Source organism: Lepidochelys olivacea (genome assembly GCF_965140295.1).
Source record: "Lepidochelys olivacea isolate rLepOli2 genome assembly, chromosome: 2".
Lineage (NCBI taxonomy): Eukaryota > Metazoa > Chordata > Testudines > Cheloniidae > Lepidochelys > Lepidochelys olivacea.
The window spans coordinates 159,920,273-159,942,104 of record NC_140412.1 but is presented as its reverse complement, the minus strand read 5'-3'; the positions used below and the strand labels follow the sequence as shown (position 1 = coordinate 159,942,104).

Genomic DNA, 21,832 nt, shown 5'->3' with positions numbered 1-21,832 from the left:
ATATCTTTTATTGGACTAGCTTCTGTTGGTGAGAGAGACAGGCTTTCGAGCTTACAGAGTTCTGACGCGAAGAAGCTATGTAAGCTTGAAAGCTTGTGTCTCTCACCAATGGAAGCTGATCCAATCTCACCCCCCTTGTGTCTCAAATATCCGGGGACCAACACAACTGCAACACCACCACATACAATAAAGATGACACTAAAAGTGGAAGAGGTATTAGAAACAATATTCCTAAAGAGACTATGGAATCAAAAGAGAAATTTTCTCTTTGGGTCTTGGTGAGCATCTGTTAAAGAAGAAATAGAAATATAAGAGACACAATAGTGTGAATAAAACTATTACTCACCTTTTATAATGATTTTTGAGATCCTCCGATGAAAACAGTTATGAAAGTCCCAAATATGATGATTATTACAGTAGAGCCTAGTTCTGCATTTTTGTCACCTTCTGTCCCCCAACTGAAGTTAATGAGAATTTTGAATGTGGAAGGAGAACAAAATAGGGCCCTTTGAATTCTGCAAAGAAAAACTGAGAATCAACCAGATGGCTTAAATTTTCACCCCAAATAATTGATCAGTGATGTATAGTTCACAGACAAGAAAACATCATTTTTGGATTGTTCTCTTAAAAGCAATGGATACATTTGAAGTTGCTCAGCAGAGCTTTGTTCAGTTGAGTAGAAGCTCATCTATCTCAATAACCGAAAGATTCCCTGGGAAAGTTCCTTCTTATAGCAGACTACTGAGGTAGAGCTGCAGAAAAGTAAACAGCAAGTACGAGACTCTGTTCATTATTGTGGTGACAGACATGTAGACCTGTTCTTAGATAATGTCAGAAACTTGAATTTTTAACTGGCCCAATTGGAACTCCTACACCCACACAACAATGTCTGCTGAAAAATCCATATTTATCCCTTTTAATGCCACACAAGCAGTCTCTGACCACATTGCCCTGGAGCTGATTCACTGACACATTACAGACCGGAGCTTCTTTAATAATAGTGTTAATCTTTATGCCTTTGTTCCCCCGACGCTTTGTTTAAAAAACAGCTTTTTTCATAGTGCATGTGTTGACACAATTTAACATTTTTATATATGAGCACTGAAATGATGGACAGTGAGAAGATAGTAAGAGAGTTGTGTACTCTGCTTTAATTCTGTAACCTCTGTAGGTAGAGGCTCTGCTCTGGACTCCATTCAGGTTTTGCAATTGATTGCAGTGGGAGCAGTATTAGGCCTTCAAGTAGGGAGATTACACCTGTACCAGTAAGAGGCTGCTACTCCTCTGTGAGGGAAGGGGAAGACGGGTTAATGTGGGATAAGCCGAAAAAGAATAACTTGCTACGTACGTCAAGCCACATTTAGAGCCCTTATAAATTTTTGTAATTCTCCTACCTTTTCTTAGTTTATCCTGAATGTGATCTCTAATCTCAGTGAAGTAGAATTGGTTAAACAGTTCAGGGCAACTGATGTGGATCCAAAGTAATTACAGAGACAGTGAGTACAGTACATGTGATCTCTCTCTGTAGGTGTATCATTGGATTTTATATATTGTATGTTCCTAAATCCACAGGGTAAATATTTATATTTCATTACTGTAATGCCAACGGAAGGTTGAAATATAATTTAAGCCCACTGTCAGCTATGCTGGAAGAACGCCAGGAGGTAATGTCAAAGTTCCCAGGAGTCAATGGCACGTGGTTAAGACCGGTCTGCTTCATAGCCAATGGTACACAAGGGAGTGATGTGGCCAGCATCACATCTGACTGTCTTTGAGTGCCCTAATCTGATGGATCAGGTACCTATTTGGAGCTGAGTGAACTGGAGGTGGCCTTTCAGAGGGAGCAAATACTTGAACCCGTGACCTTCAGAACTGTAGATAAGGGCCTTAACCACTCAGCCACCATGTGGGATTTTAATGAGGCTGCAACTTTAATCTCTTAAATATCTAGGAGTACCTGGCAAATAAATTGGGCAGTGCAGGTCATCACCATTTCCATAATCCCTTCAATATACTCAGGGGGGCTGCCATCAGCCCTCCCCATTTCCAATCTGGTCCTAGCCACCATGCTGCTGGGACCCCACCACATCCCTCATATGAGGGTGCTAGAAAGGACGGGCGATTGACATTCCATTGTAAATGTAGGAGCACTGAACTAATCAATTGTATCCAATCACCATATCCAGTCCATAATGAATACCTGCACTGGACATCTACTGCAAGGAGGCACCAGAAATTAACTTGGCTACCTCCCCTGATCCTAGACAGGTTTCCAGATATTTACTGATGCCTTCTTTAATATCGGCCAAAAATGTATCTGTTCCCTAGTTGGATCGGTATATCCCATCCTTGATGAATATCCGGTAAAATGGTATCTGGTAAAATATGCCTGTCTGAGAAATTACTAGCCCTCGGGTAAGAATTTGGCCACTTCCATGTTCACATACTGTACCTCGTAGCCTTGTCAACTCATGGAGGCTTCGCAGCTCCCTGCCACACTGTGCACTGAAAAGTGTCAGACCAAATACTGCTCACTCCCAGCTTTACATTAGTGCTGCTCCAGTGATTTCAGCAAAACTGCGTTGACGTAAAACTGGTTACACCCCCTTACCAACTCCCAATTAAAATGAGTCAATATAAGAAAGTAAAAGTACTTATCTGAGTAGTTTTCTGGGAGGTGGGTTGGCAAAGGTAGAATTAGTGTAAAATAAAAATCATTCCACCTCACTATCTCTCCCTCTTGATTTCCCTTTCCTCTTCCCTCTCTCTCCTTCCCTTCTACCTCTCATCTGCTCTCCCACTTGCTTTCTTACACCTTCCTGTTTTGTTCATTTGGGAGAAGTTGTTACAGACCTTTTAAAAATGAGCAAGGCAAGGGCAGAAAGAGGGGAGAACCCACAGCTCAGCATTATTGCACGTTATTATTCATGTTACAATCCACCCTGCTTTTTTGGTGGACAGCCTTGAAATCTGCCATATTAGTTTTGGCCATGGAATTGCAGTCAGCTGCATGGCTCGAGTCATGAGTGTATGCGGGTGTATGGGCAGCCAGATATGATACAGGACCATTTACAACATTTTTACCTTAAACTCTTGGAGGGAGGTTTTCAAAGAGTACCTAGTGCACCAAGAATTTAGGCACGTACATCCCATTGAAAGTCAATGGGCTTTGGGTGCTTTTGACAGTCTCCTCGTCAATATACCTCTGAAGATCCAATCCTGTGATCTTAATTCTGGCAAAAAAAAAACCCATTGATCTCAGTGGCAATTCTCTAAGTAAAAATACAAGATGGGCCACTGGTTGGTGATGCTCTATTTGTGCGTGTTTTAATATATAAAGAACGTTAATGCATATATCTATGGTAGACATCAGCAAAAGGTTTCAGGATGCTAAGTTCCCAGTGTAAGGCTTTTCCTCGGTAAAGCTTGGTATTTGTTAATCTGGTCTAAAGTTTTATGAAGTATAGGTCAATATCTTGTTATAAGAGAACTTATTACTTCATCTTCTACAGGTCAGATTTTCTTCAGACTGAGAAGGAGTTGTAGTACATGACGATCTGATACAGTAGGTAAGTTGATTTCAATTCTCTCTCATCTAACTTTTATTACTTTGCTGACTGGTACTGACTAAACTGCAAATTTTACTCTCAATTACCATAGTGCAAATCCAGAGTAAAGCCATTGATTTTACATGGGTGTAATTGAAAATGGAATTTTAGCCACAGTGTTTTTCAAAGTGAAATTTCAGAAACATTTATTGTTATTTATTATTATTTTATTTTATTATTAAACTTGCTTTTAGTCATTGATCATAGACACTAAGAGATCAACACAAGAAAAATGAATTCAGTCCAATCTGTTGTTGAAATAAATTAAAGTAAACATATTTTTATGGGAAAGGATAAACCTACATCTTATCTCATGGCTGCTCAGAGGATCCGCTGTAATTGATGTACTGTAACCATGCTCACAGAGTAATAACTATCCCTTTGGATACAGTAATGTCACCGATGAGGTTAAATTACTTAACAGCACAGTTTGTCCTTTCCTACTTACCCTGTCAGCTTATGAATCAGACAAGCTGTGCTAAAAACAATGTATCCAAGCATGTAGCCAGAAGATAAATGAGAGATTGATGTAAGGGTGGAATTTTATATTGTGCCGATCATTGAGTTCTACAATCCAGGGCAGTTGTTTAGTGCTTTAGAGTTATAGATGTGTTTTGCCTCTTGGTCATGGAACAATGCCATGGTCAAGCTGAAATCTTCCTTAACCTGCAATATGTGTCACTCTGGAATCCAAGCAGCAACAGTGGAGAATAATTTGAAAGGATTAAATTTAATCATGACATGTGGCTCTAGAAATGGTTTGTGGTGGTATCAACCACTGTGAAAATCATTAGTGTGTGGATTGTGGTGATGAGAAGCACTCTGGTTCTCTGGCTTCCCGTGGGATTGCCTGTTATGTCACTCAAACAGATGAATTGTGGGAGAATTTATTTCCTTTGACAGAGTCTGGCAAATAAAGCTGAATTGAACTCATAGTGGAAGTTTCTTAGAACACAGTACAAAGATGGAAAAGGTAAATAGCTTTTAGTTTGGCATCTCTGTAAATCCAGCTTAAAGTCTGTCAGTAAATTTTGTTTAGTGGCATCAATGCTTGAGACCTTCAATTTGCAGAGCTATCAATTGTTTTAATCTTCATGAGTACAGAATATACATCCCTGACACAAATCACAGGGTTGTCCATTTACAATATGTGTAGTTGTATATATTAAATTGTCAGAGCAGTGATTAGAGTGAAGGTAGGGGAAAATATGATTTGCCTTCTGTCCAGGACTAAACTTGAGGACAAATCTATGAAATTGCATTCACAGTACTTCAAAAAAAAAAATTCTTGTGCATTTGCATGGACTTAATCACTTCCATCACATACAGAAAACATTTTAGTTCCTTTGTTACTGCACAATAATTTCGTCTGTTTCTCCTTGCATTTTCCATGCGTGTTGATCTAGGCACCACATGTGATTTGAACTACATTTTTTTCTAAAAAGTCAGTATATTTCTGTTACATTCGAAGAACAATCTATCTACTAATTACTTGGTGGTTAAAATAACTGTAAATCTCTATCGATATTAAACAAAATAGGCCAGATTTTGCCCTGATGTACACGCCATACAGCCACAGTGAGGTCAGTTCAACCTACTGGTATTCAATTGTTTGGATTGTAAGTTGCTGGAGTACATTTGTAGCATAGTTGATAAGGTGCCTGTTTTTGATTTCAAAGACACTGAATTCAAAGCTTCCTGGGATTTTCGTAGTAAGCCTTTGTGTTAATTCTGTCCATCAATATGTTTCCCCCTTAACTTGTTTGGTTTTTTTGTACGTGTGAAATATCTTGTATTAAATTATATACAATTACAAACTGCAGCCTGACCTTGCAGTCCTTCAATAGGAGATATGCACATATATATGTATAAATGTGCTGTGGGACTGAGCCCAGTACATTAAAGGGAGATGTGTTCTACAGACATGCTGTATCAGAAGAGTGATCTTCAAAATATCAGATTGAATTGATAACTGACACATCTCTCCATTTCTACATTATTTCTAATAATGTGGAATTAGTCACAGTCCTAACTCCAGAAAATGCCCTCTGCAGGGTCTTAGGAAGTCAGGGAGAGGGAAAGTGGTGGCCTACAGAAGAGGGGCCTGATCCCCTATGCACAAGAGATGAGATCTGTTAGCTGAGAGGACCTTCCATGTGTGTATCTTCAGAGCAGGATTTGGCCCATCATTGATATTTATCTCTAATATAAAGAATATGTTGGTAATTTTATGGACAGATACTTGCTTTGAAGATCTTGGAATCTAGGAGCCTGATCCTGCTCACACTAATGTCGGGGACCAAAGTCCCATTGACTTTAATTGGAAGACACTCAGTCCTAGATAGGCCATGCTCAAATGCCAGGGCAGGAGGGGAATTGGAAGGAACAGCAAGACATGTGGATGTAACAGTGATGTGTGTGTTAGTTCCATGATCATTGTTTGGATTTTATATTTTGAATATTTCATTTATTTTTAAAAATAGGGGAATGGCTGGCAATATCAGTGGTTTAGTGTCAATGGGGAGAGGGCTCTAGGGTCTTTAAGCCTTTTGGAAATATAATGAGGAGGCTGGCAGACTTGGTCAGAGAAGGGATTTCCAGAAAGCATTTCTCATATGAAAAAAAGTATAGAGCTGAGAGGAAGAGGAATAACCAATTTGGATTGAAGAAACCAGTTATGCCTGGGGTTAAAATAAGGGAAAGTCAGGGAAATGCAGCTAAAAGCAGAGGGCAATTCTCCTTCCCCTCAGCACAGCTTATACCACCACCGCCTCCTTGTCTGGTGTGATGATTAGCTCCCCCTCATTTCATTCTACTTTAACCACTGGCCAGGTGGCCTGCATGGAACGAAGGGAACAAGAAGAGCAGAAGGAGCTGAGTTTAGAAAAGTGGACAGGAGCCAGGTTTATTCAGGCCCTTGAAGGGGATAGGAAAAGGAACATGAATTTGATGCAAATGTGGTGGAGAGAATTGTCAAACCTTGCCAAAGTGCTGGAAAACAAAGCAGTTTACTGATGTGTTTTTATAGTGAAGAACCAGCATCCAGATGTTAAGAGCATTCGAGATACTGAACAAGTTAAACTGTGTTATTGACACTGAGACACAGGGGTAGTTTCCGGTGATGTTCAAATTCTGATCCACTGTGGAGCATGATAACCCAAATACCACAAAAGTCAATGGCACTTTGCTTTAAATATATATAATGTAGTAGAAGATCCTTCTTAGTCCGGGGGGTGCTTATTTTAGAAATTAACACTGAAGAGAAGCTCCCCAAGGTATATTCTCTGGGCCTTGTTTTCATTTACATATAATCTTTCAAATGCTAGTGGGCTTTTTCTTTGTTTAGCAATGATTTATCCAGAATAACTGTGAAAACTTGAATGTATGTCGAAGTAGGGAGGTTTTAGCCTTAATTTTGCTTCTTTGGTTTTATTCCTCCTTATATCGCTTTGATGTTGCTTATATAGTGGCTATCCCAATTACGAATCACCAGTGTCACTATTGCAGTTCCGATCCTGTGCCATGAGTATTGTTCCTCACAGAGCTGAACTGGTGAATTAAAGAAAACCAAAACAAACCATAGTGAGGACAAAGCCTCTGAAAACGAAGCCATTTGTGTTCAGTTATTGATGTTTTGTTCCTGTTGCTGGGACGCTGTAAGATGGGACGACTGAGTAAAATGTCAGTAAAATTAACAACCTGGCATATGTGCAGTAAATACTGAAGATTGGATGTTTTGTTTTATTTTGTTTTTCTCGTTAATGATGCACGGCTTAATGTATCATTATTTTTGTTCCTGGTTTTATAGCAGCCACACTTTTTTTAATGTTAATGGTTCCTATTGTCTCTAAAATACTCTAACCTGTTAGTTAAATTGAGCATTCTCCCCAGGTCATCACTTCACAATGTTATGTTTGTTTATGTAACCCTTCTGCCAGGGGGCGTCGGCAGCAACAAGGTTCAGATTCAATATCTAGGGGATCCTCTTAACAGTACAACACAGAACTGGCTTGAGTCCCACCCAGTAATCTGGGAAAATTTAACCACCACCCCTGGGTGCCTCTCAGAGGCAGTACTTCTCCTCTCACAAGCACTGAGTTGGTGTATAGCAAAGAAAATCTCTAATGAAGAGGAATCCAGCGTTATTTTGAGAAAATGCCACATCCACAATTTGAAAGTAACTATGAGCAAACACCCACCCCTGAGTACGCTGGGCAGTGCCTTTTGCCTCAGTTTCTCACCTTGTAGTGTGAAAGTCTGACGACAAATATTCCTTTAACACATCACTCCCCTCTCCCTCCGCGGCACCCCACTCAGCTGGTTGTCCTGAGTCAGCAAAGACCCAGAGTTCAGAGGTGGAGTCACATGAGTCCACCTCCCACACCTTAAGTGGGGGGAAGGGGGGCGGGTGTCAAGCACTGCTACTGCTGCCTCTGCTCACTGCCACCTCTGCCACGATCCTCTCTGCTGCGATCACTGCCATGTCTGCAATGCCACATTCTGAGGTTCCCCCGCTCAGTCCAGCTCTGAGTGTTTTCTCTGGGTAGCCAGGAATGCCTGAGCTACTGCCTCTTGGTTGTCTTTCACTGCAACACTGTCCCTATTCCAGGGCTAGGGCTTAGCCCCTTGTCCGGGTTCCTTCCCCACTCTGAACTCCAGGATACAGATGTGGGGACCCGCATGAAAGACCCCCTAAGCTTATTCTTACCAGCTTAGGTTAAAAACTTCCCCAAGGTACAAACTTTGCCTTGTCCTTGAACCATATGCTGCTGCCACCACCACCAAGCGTGTTAACAAAGAACAGGGAAAGAGCCCACTTGAAGACGTCTTCCCCCAAAATATACCCCCAAGCCCTACACCCCCTTTCCTGGGGAAGGCTTGATCCTAATCCTCACCAATTGGTACAGGTGAACACAGACCCAAACCCTTGGCTCTTAAGAACAATGAAAAATCAATCTGGTTCTAAAAAGAAGAATTTTAATTAAAGAAAAGGTAAAAGAATCACCTCTGTAAAATCAGGATGGAAAATACTTTACAGGGTATTCAGATTCAAAACACAGAGGATCCTCCTCTGGGCAAAACAATAAAGTTACAGAAGACAGGAATAAACCTCCCTCTTAAGACATGGAAAATTCACATAAAACAAAAGATAAATTAATCCACCTTGCCTTGCTTACCTATACTGGTTGCAATATTGGAGACTTGGATTAGGATGTGTTGGAGAAGATGGATTTCTGTCTGGCCTCTCTGTCCCAAGAGAGAACAACCACGTAAACGAAGAGCACAAATAAAAGCCTTTCTCCCCCCAAGGTTTGAAAGTATCTTGTTCCCTTATTGGCCCTTTGGGTCAGGTGCCAGCCAGGTTAGCTGAACTTCTTAACCCTTTGGAGGTAACAGGATGTTGCCTCTGGCCAGCAGGGATTTTATAGCACTGTATACAGAAAGGTGATTACCCTTCCCTTTATATTTATGACACCCCTAGACTAGCTCATCAATGACTGCAGCTCTAGTAATCACTGACCAGAAACAAGGACTCCCAACTGAGTACAACCAGCTCTGGAAAGGGGAGGGTCAAATGGTGTCTAGGACTCTTTAGACAGTCCACACCACCAGGTGGGATCACTGTCCCCACCCCCTCTCATCTTCAGTGGGATTTGGCATCCCAACCCCTGGTTAGCAAGAGAGGTTCAGTTTAGGGTGACCCCCTTAATCAGGGCATTAAGTACAGTTCTGCTCCTTTTCACTTATGCAATAAGGATAACATTAATTACCCCTGCAATTAATACTGAAGTGAACTGTAACCCAACATCAGCCAAAATTGATCACTTTGGCAATGCAGGTCTGTCTGCTGAACACGAAGGCAGAGTAGATGTGTGTAGGCAAATACGGTCTGTTCCTGAAGTCTTTTCCTCCAGGGCATCACTAGATGTCGGGGAGAGCTCATTCAGATCCTGCTTACATCCAGATAAGTGTTCTGTTTATGACCTGGGGGCACAGCATGTGCTGAGGGAAGGGTAGAGTAAGCCTTCCTCAGGGTGAGGTCCATGCGAAATTCTGTCCCCTACCTCCTTTCAGTAGGTGCGGAACATTCCGCCGTGTATGGCTGGTCAGCTCTACAGGCTGGTGGAGCAGTGTGTGGAGCCAGGTACTTGCCCCCTGCTCATCTGTCTCCCACCTTTGTGGGTGAGTATTGCCCAGAAGATGATGCATAGAGGGAGAAGTCCCTGCGCTGCTGGGAGCATAGGGACTGCAATTATTCTTGTTATTTTGTATCTCTAACCTTTTATTTTTAAGCTCTACCAGTATTACATTTTAGTAAGACTCTCAGTCCAAAACACTGTGGTGAGAGCTTTTTGTCTGTGTGACTGATGTACCCAGTGCACTATGCTATTTCTGTAATGTTGCAGGACATGGTGTATAGAAGGAGACCCATTCTCCCTCTGATATTCTTTCCCAGTTATTCTACATGTACTTATGCAAATGAGCTATAATAATGTCAGAGCTATGCCTAATTAGCAAGAGATCCTCCTTGTTAAATATCTTCTTCCTTCTCCTGTGTATTTTCTCTCGAGATTTCCTTGTAATAAGTCGATTGACTTCACATGAAGTGGCAAAGTGTCTTTAGTTTAGAGGAAAGAAATAATGGAAATTCTTGTAAACTACTGTATGTTCCCTAATAAATTCATCATGGGATAACCAAATCCCTCTCCTGAAGAGCTAAGATAACATACTTAGCTTTTTCTGTCACTTTCTCTGGCCATGTTAGTAATTCTGAAGATACTGGTGGGTGACTTAAGAGTAAGTGCTTTGTCACATCAGGACGTTGAAGTGCATTGAAGTGTCCTGCTTGGCTGAATAAAGGCACAAGTCGGGGTAAAAAGGGGGACAAGACCTTAATTGTTCTTAATTTACATTTGATTGTGCACCAGATTCCAGAATGCAGGAAAACCACTGGTTGAAGGGAAAAATTAAAACAAAAATACCAGCCACCACTCCTCCCATACATGCACCTCACTCTCCAGCCACCTTATATTTTGATTGCCACAGCTATTCTCATTAAAACTCTGGCAGTTTTGACTTGCAAAATTTGCTTGCCAGAGGTATTCAACCACTTTGTTCTTTTCTATATTTTATTTATGACAGAAACTACTTTCTTTACTTTATAGTTGCATAGGGAAAGGTAGGAGAGAGGTCCTGGAGGCCAAATTTACCCCACTAGGTAAGAAATTGAAGTCCAGGACCTCCATGGTAGCATTCTTTGAAATAGTTCCAATTCCCCATGCAGTTAGATGGGCAGAACTGCAGGGTCTCATGCATGGATGAGATGATGGTGTAGAGAGAAGGGTTTTAGATTTATTATGATCTGGGGAGCCTTTTGAGAAAGGAGGAGTCTATATGCAGGAAGGATGGGCTCCACCTAAACCAAAACAGAACCAAACTGCTGGCATGTAAAATTAAAAAGGTCATAGAGAAGTTTTAAAACTAAAGTCTGGGGGAAAGCTGACAGCTGCAGAGGAGCATGTGCTTTGGCTAGATACATCCCATAGTAAAGGATCTATTAACAGGGATTCTCTACATCCTAGTAAAGAAGAGAGGATGGAAATTGATAAAGTACAGGTAGGAACTGAAGAGAAATAGTCAAATGAAAAATAGTTCCTTTCAATTACATCACATCAAGAAAGACAACGAAAAAGAGACAAAGTTTGAAAGTGCTTGTGTACAAATGCTAGAAGTCTAAATGCTAAGATGGGTGAACTTGAGTGCCTGGTATTATATGGGGTTATTGATATAATAGGCATCATAGAAACTTGGTGGAATGATGACAATCAGTGGGACATGGTAATAGCAGGGTACAAAATATATAGGAATGGCAGAGTAGGCCATGCTGCTGGGGAGGTGGAACTATGTGAAAGAAAGCATAGAGTCAAATATAGTGAAAATCTTAAATGAATCAAACTGTACCATAGAATATTTATGGATAGAAATTCCATGCTTGAGTAATAAGAATATAGCAGTAGGAGTATATTACAAACTACCTGACCAGGATGGTGGTGATGACTGTGAAATGCTCAGGGAGATTAGAGAAGCTATAAAAATAGAAAACTCAACAATAACGGGGGGTTTCAAATATCCCTATATTGACTGTCACCTCAGGATGGGATGCAAACATAAAGTTTCTAGACACCATAAATGACTGCTTCTTGGAGCAGCTAGTCCTGAAACCCACAATGGGGGAGAGAATTCTTGATTTAGGTGGAGCACGGGAGGTGCCCCAAGAGGCAAATATAACAAACTGCTTGGTAATACTGACCATAATGTAATTACATTTTTAAATCCTGTGGGGGAGGTGGGCGAGAGGGAAATACCAAAGAAGCCCACCGCCATAGCATTTAACTTCAGAAAGGGAACTACACAAAAATGGGGAAGCTAGGGGCGACTGGATGATTGAGGGGTTAAAGGAGCACTCAAGGAAGATAAGGTGGTTGTGGAGAAGCTAAATGAATTATTTGCATCGGTCTTCACTACAGAAGATGTTAGGGAGATTCCCTACACCAGAGCCATTGTTTTTAGGTGACAAATTTGAGGAACTGTCCCAGATTGGGGTGTCAGTAAAGGAGGTTTTGGAACAAATTGGTAAATTAAACAACAATAAGTAACCAGGATCAGATGGTATTCACCCAAATGTTTTGAAGGAATTCAAATTTGAAACTGCAGAACTATTACCTGTGATATGTAACCTATCATTTACATCAGCTTCTGTACCAGATGACTGGAGGATAGCTAATGTGAAGACAATTTTTTAAGTCTCCTGAGGCAATCCTGACAATTATAAGCCAGTAAGCCTGATTTTAGTACCAGGCAAATTGGTTTAAAACTATAGTATAGAACAGAATTATCAGAGACATAGATGAACATGATACGCTGGGGAAGAGTCAACATGACTTTTGTAAAGGGAAATCATATCTCATCAATTGATTAGAATGCTTTGATGGGGTCAAGTACTTGGACTTTCAGAAAGCCTTTGATAAGGTCCCTTACCAAAGCCTTGTAAGCAAAGTAAGCAATCATGGGATAAAAGGGAAGGTCCTGTCATGGATCACTAACTTGTTAGATGAGAGGAAACAAAGGGTAGGAATAACTGGTCAGTTTTCAGAATGGAGAGAGAGGTAAAGAGTGGTGTCCCCCAGGGACCAGTGCTGTTCAACATATTCATAAATTATCTGGAAAAAGGGATAAAAAGTGAGGTGGCAAAATTTGTAGATGATTCAAAATTACTCAAAATAGGTAGTCCAAATCTGAATGCGAAGAGTTACAAAGGGATCTTACAAAACTGGGTCACTGGGCAACAGAATGGTTGATAAAATTCAATGTTGATCAATGCAAAGTAATGCATATTGGAAAATATAATCGCTACTGTATCTACAAAATGATGGGGTTTAAATTAGCTGTTACCACTCTAACGTTCTCCTCTGGTGTTATCTGGACCAGTGATCTGTTAGGTCACTCTAGTCCTTGTTTCTGGGAGCCAGCCTTATCCTGCTCTGCTGTGAGAACCCCCACTCCTGGGCTGTTCATGCACAGCCTCTGGCATGTAAACTGCTCCCAGCTACCTGCAATCGAATGACAATAGCCAATATCTCCGTTCCCAGACACAACCCTAGGAATCTCCGTCTTGTAGTGTCCAGTTATGCCCACTGGACGCTGCAAACTTATATGAATTCGTCAATTTAACAAATAAATAGATATGTACCAGGCTTGTTATCCCAAGGGGAGTCTCTGACATGCTTCAAACCAAATGCACTGCTTCAGGTAGAATAAACAAATTTATTAACTACAAAAATAGTTTTTAAGTGATTATAAGTCAAAGCATAACAAGTCAGATTTGGTCAAATGAAATAAAAGCAAAATACATTCTAAGCTGATCTTAACACTTTCAGTGCTCTTACAAACTTAGATGCTTCTCACCGCAGGCTGGCTGATTGCCCTTCAGCCAGGCTCTCCCCTTTGATCAGCGCTTCAGTCGCTTGGTGGTGATGTCTGTAGATGTAGGTGGAAGAGAGAGGAAGAGCATAGCAAAGTCTCTCCCATATATCGTGTCCTTTCCTCCCTCTTGGCTCGCCCCCCCCCCGACCTTAGTCAGGTAAGCGTTACCTCATTGCAGTTCCAAACTGACAGAAAGAAAGGGGGGTGACTCACTCGAGAGTCTAACAGATCCTTTTGTTGCCTAGGCCAGCATCCTTTGTTCTTGTGAGGCTGGGCTGGGTTTGTCCCATACATGCCCTGTTGAGTTGTGAACTGCCTCTCTGTTCTTGAAGAGTTTTGCCTGGGCTTTCTCTAAGCCATGAGGATACATTTTTAGCTGCATCCCACACACCTCTCTCTCTCTCATAAATAATATAACATAAAAAATGAAATTATAACCTTACTATAACATCACTCTAACAACCATGCTCAGTGCATCATGAGCCTTCCAAAGACAACCAACATAACAAACTTTTTGCATTGGATACCACACAATCATTTTATAAAGATGAACCTGGGGATGTAGGGTGTTCCCCTGAGGTACAGAGCATCACAACCACTCAAGAAAGAGGTCTTGGAGTCATTGTGGATAGTTCTCTGAAAACATCCGCTCAACGTAGTGACAGTCAAAAAAGCCAACAGAATCTTAAGAACCATGAGGAAAGGGATAGATAATAACACAGAAAATATCATATTGCCTCTGTATAAATCCATGGTACACCCACACCTTGAATACTGTGTGCAGTTCTGATCGCCTCATGTCAAAAAAGATATATTAGTAATGGAAAAAGTACAGAGAAGGAGAGCAAAAAATGATTAAGGGTATGGACCAGCTTCCATATGAGGAGAGATTAAAGACTGGAACTTTTCAGCTTGGAAAAGAGGCGACTAAGGGATAATATGACAGAGGTCTATAAAATGATGATTGGTATGGAGAAAGTGCATAAGGAAATGTTATTTACCCTTTGTGACAGGGTATACCAGACCCTCGGAGGCCCCCAGCTGGAGGCCTCATGGTCCCGCCACACCCCACCCCACCCCAAAAAAGGTCAGTGGAGAGGGTCTTCCAAACTGCCTAGAGTGGCTGTGGGACACAGCCAATCAGGGCCCAGAAGCCTAGTATAAGAAGAGCTGCAGGGCCAGAGGGAGTTCAGCTCCTTGCTGGAGCTGTAGGAGCGTGGATGGTATGTGGCTGGCTGACGGACCTACAGAACCCCGAACAGGGCAGTGCTGCCAAAAGCTGGGGGAAGTGAGAAGGAGCCCTGAGTTGGTTGCTGGGACTCCATTAGGACAAGGCCCTGAGGTAAGGGTGAAGACAACGCGGGGCCATAGGGAAGTGGCCCAGGGAATTAGAGAAGCCGTGCAAAATAGTTAAAGGGACACTGCAGACAGCTGTGATCTACAGGGTCCCTGGGCTTGAACCCGGAGTAGTGGGAAGGCCCAGGTCCTCCCATTAGCCACTGGGGAGAAATGGCATGGACATTGAGGCATCCCAGAGGGTCAACTGAACTATAGTGGCTCAGCTGGAGAGTTGTAGCTAGGAAGCCCCAAGAGGGCAAAGATAATATTCCTGCTCTGGGATAGAGCAGTACCCCAGTGCTCCCTTCCTGGAGACGGTCAGAGAGAGTGTGCAGGCACGTGCACTCAGCCAAGGGGGTGCTCACGAGAGGTGAGTGCACTCTGTCACACCCCTTCACATAACAAAAGAACTAGGGGTCACCCAATGAAATTAATAGGAAGGAGGTTTAAAACCAACAAAATAAAGTATTTCTTCATACAGCGAGCAGTCAACCTGTAGAACTCTTTGCCAGGGTGTACTGTGAAAAGGTTCAAAAAAGAATTAGATAAGTTCAGAGACGTTATTTCCATCAATGGCCATTAGCCAAGATGGTCAGGGACAAAGCCCCATGCTCTGAGTGTTCCTGAGCTTCTGACTGCCAAATATTTGAATGGACAACCGGGGATGTATCTATCTCTTGATTGCCCTGTTCTGTTTATTCCCTTTTAAGCATCTGGCATTGGCCACTGTTGGAAGACAGGATACTGGGCAAGATTGACCATTGGTCTGACCCAGTATGGCTGTTCTTATATTTTTGTGTTATGTACTATTAAGTTTTGTTATGACTCCAGAAACCTAGGAATGAAAATTCACAGCATATGTACGACTCCTGTAAATACACTAAAAACTTCATCCTGCAGACAGATAGGGAGGGAAAGCAAGCATATGCGGATACTTACGTGCCAGCACATGTGCATATTTATAAAATGTTAACATTGGCACATGAGAGAACGAACCATCCGAAAACACTAATAAAGTTTCTTTTAATTTCTACATTTACACCACAGCTATTAATTTTCTCTGTTATAACAGCCTGTCTGATAAAAGATCTCTTCAAATCAACTCCTAATATATCACATGCACGAACACAGTAAGTACTAAGTACCCAAATTACAACCAAGGCCATTTTCTCTCTCCTCCCCTAGCTCCAAGGATGATGTCCTGGAACAAAGGACTCTTCTTGGCCTAGTACTTCCCATGCAGCCAAGTCTCTCCAACTCCCACTCTGGGGTTGGAAAGTGGATTCAAGTCCATTTGAACTGGTGTCACTTTTATATTGTGAGAAAATGTGGGTGTAGTTCAGTTTGCTAAACTTTGTTAACCCATCTCTAGACTGTGACTGATCAGATTTTTATTGGTAAATGTTGATTCTACTGTACGTGCTGTGACAGGGTCAGGCCAGATGGCTACAAAGAGTGGTGGAAGGTAGATACATTAGTTCCAGGTTAAGCAGGTCCCTTTTCCCTGGGTAAAATAACAGGGACTATTCCAGAACACTCAGGAACTTTCTAGAACTAATTAAGGCAGGCAGGCTAATTAGGACACCTGTAGCCAATTGGGAAGCTGCTAGAATTAATTAGGCTAATCAGGACACCTGGTTTAAAAAGGCTCTCACTCCAGTTAGTGAGGGGTGCACAAGGAGCTGAGAGTGAGAGGGCATGCTGCTGGAGGACTGAGGAGTACAAACGCTATCTGGCATCAGGAGGAAGGTCCTGTGGTGAGGATACAGAAGGTGTTGGGAGGAGGTCATGGGGAAGTAGCCCAGGGAGTTGTAGCTGTCACACAGGTGTTACACAAAACACTATAGACAGCTGTGATCCACAGGGCCCTGGGCTGGAATTCCCCCCCTGCCACCAACTCCCTATTGGATACAGGAGGAGTTGACTTGGACTGTGGGTCCCACCAGAGGGGAAGGTCCCTGGCCTGTCCCCGGACCCACTAGGTGGAACAGCAGAGACTGTGGGGATTGTTCTTCTTCCTTTTCCCCATGCCAGCCAGTGATGAGGTTATCTGAGTGAACGGCAGATTTGAGCCACAAAAGGGAAGGGGACCAATAGGGGCAGGGAGGGGGCGGGGAATGGGGATGGGGAAGGGGTGGAGTTGGGGCGGGGCCTCTGGCTGCTATTATAAATTTGCCGACCTAGGCCTAGGCCTTGTCGGCCTAGGTGTTAATACGCTGCTGATTATGGGCAGGAGGAAGCCTACATGCACTCAACTGGTATATGGTCCCTTGAGAACCCTAGCCAGCCGGCTGGGATCGAAGCAGCTAGAAAACCAAGAAATGTGTTTCAGTTTTCTGATATACCTTACCATGCTGTTTTGGTTGGATCTGAAATTGAAAGAGGCCTATTTTCTGGTTCCAACTTGTATGAAGGTAAAATCTTGTGATATTGGCCCTATTGGAGTAGTAGGGAGGAAATTCTTCAAATTCAAACTCAAACTAATCCTGGCAGGTTTACTTCATTTCCAACTACAGTGAGCTGAACTGCAGGCTTCAGATCAGATGAACAATGAATCTATTTCTTTTCTGTATTGCTTTCTTTCCTGTGTGTCTTCCTTTTTCTAGGCTTGTCTTTTATTTTTCTCTCACTTTACTCTTATTAGTCTTTGAAGTGCATCATGCAGGCCCTCCAGAGGGAGTATTTTGCGTACAGGGCTGGCTCCAGGCACCAGCTTTCTAAGCAGGTGCTTGGGGCGGCATGCAGAATGGGGCAGCAGTCCGTGTCCCGCGGTGGCAATTTGGCGGTAGCTCTGCCGCTCTTCCAGGCGCATCGGCAATTCGGCGGCAGCTCTGGTGCTGTTGCGGCGGCGGCAATTCGGCGGCGACGGCTTGGGGCGGCAAAATTGGCAGAGCCGCCCCTGCTTGCATAGTATAGCATATGTATGTATTATTAGGACTTGGATAATCCTTGAAGATTTCAGTTCACCCTGGAGATTCATTATCAGGCTCAAGTTCTAAAGAACCCAGGTCCCAGAAGAATGCCATCTTCCTCATCTGTGTCCCAGTTCCAGGCTTTGGATACATACAATATGTATAGCCTTGTTTAATAGGACTATGGAGGACAAATGAGAAAAATACAAGAATATCCGATCTCTAATATGGTCCTTTAGATTTCTGTTTGCATCTCAGCCACTCTGTGTAGATTTTGTTTGAGGTTGGTTCAGAGAGTGGTAGAAAGTTATCCAGGTCAAAAGGTAATATCTGAAGGGATGTTATTTCTTGCTGGCATCTTTCAGGAGATAAAGGATTAGTGAAACCTGCAGTCAAGATATGGCAATTGAAAATGAGATATGGAGACACAGAGAAGCCTACCTCATTTTCACAGTTATCCATATTCAACAAAGTTACATTTTGAAGACCTGTAGACTTTTTTCTTTTTCTTTTTTTTCTTTTTGTTGCTGAAATTCGAATAGGAAATGAAGAACTTGGTGTCTTTCTCGTATGGTAGTTCAGGTCCTTACAGTACGTAAGCTTGTATTGTCAGCTCTGAGCCTTTTTTCCATGTGTGAGCATCTAATATGCACTATAATGGAGTACCTAATGCCACTCCTTTCCCATATCTATCTATATTTATAGGCAGATAATAGAGAAGGAGAGAGCTTGAGAGATGCACTGTTTTCTGAAACCTTTTGCCACTTCAGATATATTCACTAATTATATACCTTGAAATGAAATATCTTGGAGCGAGTTGATCTTATCATTGTTTTTCCAATGTATCCATCCCTGCAACCATCTCAGCTAAAAAGCAAATGAAGATTTCCTTCTGACATCTTTCACAATTTGGAGGTAATAATTAAGCAATAACACATCAGAGGCATTGTATGACTGGGGTTTATTGCATACTAAAGGTATCCTAGGAGGTGCCAAGCTAGCTTACTTCAACCTGAAAATTCACTAGTACTCTAGAAAATACATACTTGAAGTGTCCTATTGCAATTGTAAAATGGAAGGTAAAGAAAAATAGGGTTTGGAGATATTTGACCTGAGCATTTATTTAGGATTGTGGCAGTAATAAAACTACTGGCATATTCAGTACACTAGTTCTGGAGCCAGTCTATAAGGTGTTATACTGAAAAGACAGTCAATACAATTTTGAAGTTATGATCATTCCTAACTTAGGAGCAGAAATACTGCACAGGGAATGAATAGTCTGAGCCACATTTGCCAGCTAAAATAACAGTGACTGTAAATATATGGTCTCTCAATATACAGATTGCATAGGCCTCTGAGAAGCATACCAGTTTATGTACAAAGTGCTGGATAAAGTGGAAATGGACCTCTGAATAATATTTCAGGTTCCTCTGTAGTCAGCAGCTAGAGAGATTTCAAATGCTTGGCTGGCTTCAGAATGAAGCCTTTCTACAGATGATTTCACACAAATAGTTAAAGTAATATTGGTCAAGGATAGCAAGACTAACATGGCTAGAGTCCTATTCCACAGCCAGGCCCTGCGCTATTGGGGTGGGGGATCAAAGGGGACATTTGCCTCAAAAAACTATCTTCAGGGGCCCCCAAATTATTGTGAAAGGGCAAAATATGTACAATATTATCCAGTGTTAAGCAGTGGAGCAGCAGCTATTGGACTATAGGCAGAATCGGGGAAGGGTTTCCTATTAGTATCCTAGCACCGACAGCTGAGGATCATGTCAATTCGTTGATTATAGAGACTGTTTTTTAATAAAAACATTTTTCTTCTTAAAATCTTAAGATTCCCTTTAAAGACAGAGCAAGTCTTGTTTATCCAGAATGTTGCAGGGAAATCAGTGAATTTGTTTTTACTATAACTGGTCTTGGAGTCAGCTATTTATTATCTTAAGTTTTGAATATTATTTATATTACCGTGGCACCTAGGAGCCCTAGTCATAGAGCACTGCCCCATTGTGCTAAGTGCTATTAAAAACACTGGACAAAAACCGTCCCTGCCTGCCCCAGAGAGCTTACCGTTTCAGTCCCTCTCCTATCTGCTTTCACTCCCTTTTGCAAGCACTAGAAGGGAGAATGATTGAAGATCCTCTCTCCTGTAAAGAGCTACCTTTGAAGTATAGAGGTGTAGCCTACGGTGCTATCTTCCTGTCCCACTGAAGGCTTGATCCTGCTCCCATTGAAGTAAAACATACAAATAAAACCAAACAAATCAAAACAAAACACACGTGGTTGAACCAAGACACTCTACCACGCTGGGGAGAAGGTGAAAGAACAAGCAACACTTGACAAATGCACAGTCACGTTGCTTAGCGCATGACTGCATGGTGCTCAGATGCTATGGTGTAAGAACCTCTCTAAAACAGAACAGAATGGCAACACCCTCATTGATTTCTTTGGGATAGGATCAAGCCCTAAACGAGAAGTAATGTTTCTGGGAGAGGATGGGCAGCAGGGTCCAGTTCCTTGCAAGAAAGAACAGGTCTGTGAGGTGAGGCTCCTGAGCTCTTTGCCCCCTCCAAAGGAATGTTTGGCTTCAGGCTGAGAAACACAGTGGGGTGGGCTCTGCTCAAGGCCGGATTAAGCTTTTGTGGGCCCCCCCGGGGAATGATTGTAAAAGGGGCTGGGGGCAAAAGCGCAGTGGGGCGGGAGCTAGGGTTGGTCCCTGGAGCAAGGGAGGAGCCAGGGGTAAACTGCAAGCGCAGCAGGGCTTGGGGAGGGGGTAAACAGGACCCCCCTGCCCTCATAGAGCAGGTACCTACCTGGTTCTAGCCCGTTCTCTTAGTCTCTCTCTGCACTGAGCTGCCCCTCCTCCCACAGCAGCAGGACAGGTTCTCCTCCAGCCTTCTGGGGTGGGTGTTGGGAGTGGGAGGAGCGGAGGCTAATGTGGTTACTCCTATAACCGCACTTTTAGTTTCCAGTCAGCACTGCTAACTGGACACTCAGGTCCCGTTTTCTCCTGGAGTTTCCAGTCTAAAACTGGATACCTGGCAACAGGGCTGCCAGAGAAGCCTTGGGGGGGGGGGGGAGGGGCAAGCAATTATTTTTAAAAGTGAGAGGGCTAAGCCTTAAGGGGGAGGCAAGTGGTGGGTGGGCTCGGGAGTGGAGAGGAGCTAATGGGCAGGGCCGTGTCTGCTGTACTGCCCAGGTAGGTTGGAGACTGGGAGGATCAGTCACACAGTATCCCCAGCCCAGGTGACGTGACAGCCAGTGGTGGATTTAGATTTAGTGGGGCCCCCCGGCCATGTGTGCTCAGCTTCAATTTTGGGGCCCCTCCTTGGGACCCAGCCAAGAAAAAGAATATTCTCTCTTATCTCCCCCTTGCCCCCGTTTTTCATTCTTTTTTTCTTCATTCTCCTCCTATAAGTAATGGGAGGTAAATGGAAAATAAAGTGAGGTACCTTGATTGTTCTTGTAGTCTAATTTATCTTTCCACAGACCACTTGAAAATTGCGGAGGGTCTTGGTGGACCACTTAATGATCTTTCCAAATATTGTTTGTACCATTAGCTAACTATTGTAAAGTGCTTTGGATAAGAGCGCTTTATAAAAAAAAAAAATGTAAAAAAAAAAAAGTTGCGGGGTGCGGGGTCTGGCCAGGAGCTAGGGTGAGGGAGGGGGCTCAGGGTTGGGGCAGGAGGTTGGGGTGTGGAGTGCTTACCTGGGGCAGCTCTTGTTTGGTGTGAGGAGTGCAGGTGGTAATGGGGGTGTGTGCGCACACAGGAGCTCCCGTTTGGTGCTCAGGGTGGGGATGTCCGGGGGTGCAGGAGTCAGGGCAGGGGGCTGGGGTGTGTAAGGGGGGTGCAGGGGCCTGGGGATATGAGGGGGTGCAGGGGTCAGGGCAGAGGGTGTGGGCTGGGGTCGTGGGGGTGCTCGCAGCAGGGGGTATGCCCCCGCTGCCCCGCCTTTTCTCCACCTTCTCCCTGAAGCGGCAAGCGAG

General features: G+C 43.0%; 1 protein-coding gene across 8 annotated transcripts in view; it reads left to right on the top strand.

The window, feature by feature from the left end:
* The window catches only part of LOC311516291 (poly(rC)-binding protein 3-like), a 723,448-nt gene that overhangs the window by 262,634 nt on the left and 438,982 nt on the right, over window positions 1-21,832 (top strand). For all 8 annotated transcript variants that reach the window (XM_084620199.1, XM_084620200.1, XM_084620207.1 and 5 more), the window contains exon 2: window positions 3,513-3,569. The gene's annotated coding sequence lies outside the window, so the exon portion shown is untranslated. The remainder of the gene's footprint in view (window positions 1-3,512; window positions 3,570-21,832) is intronic.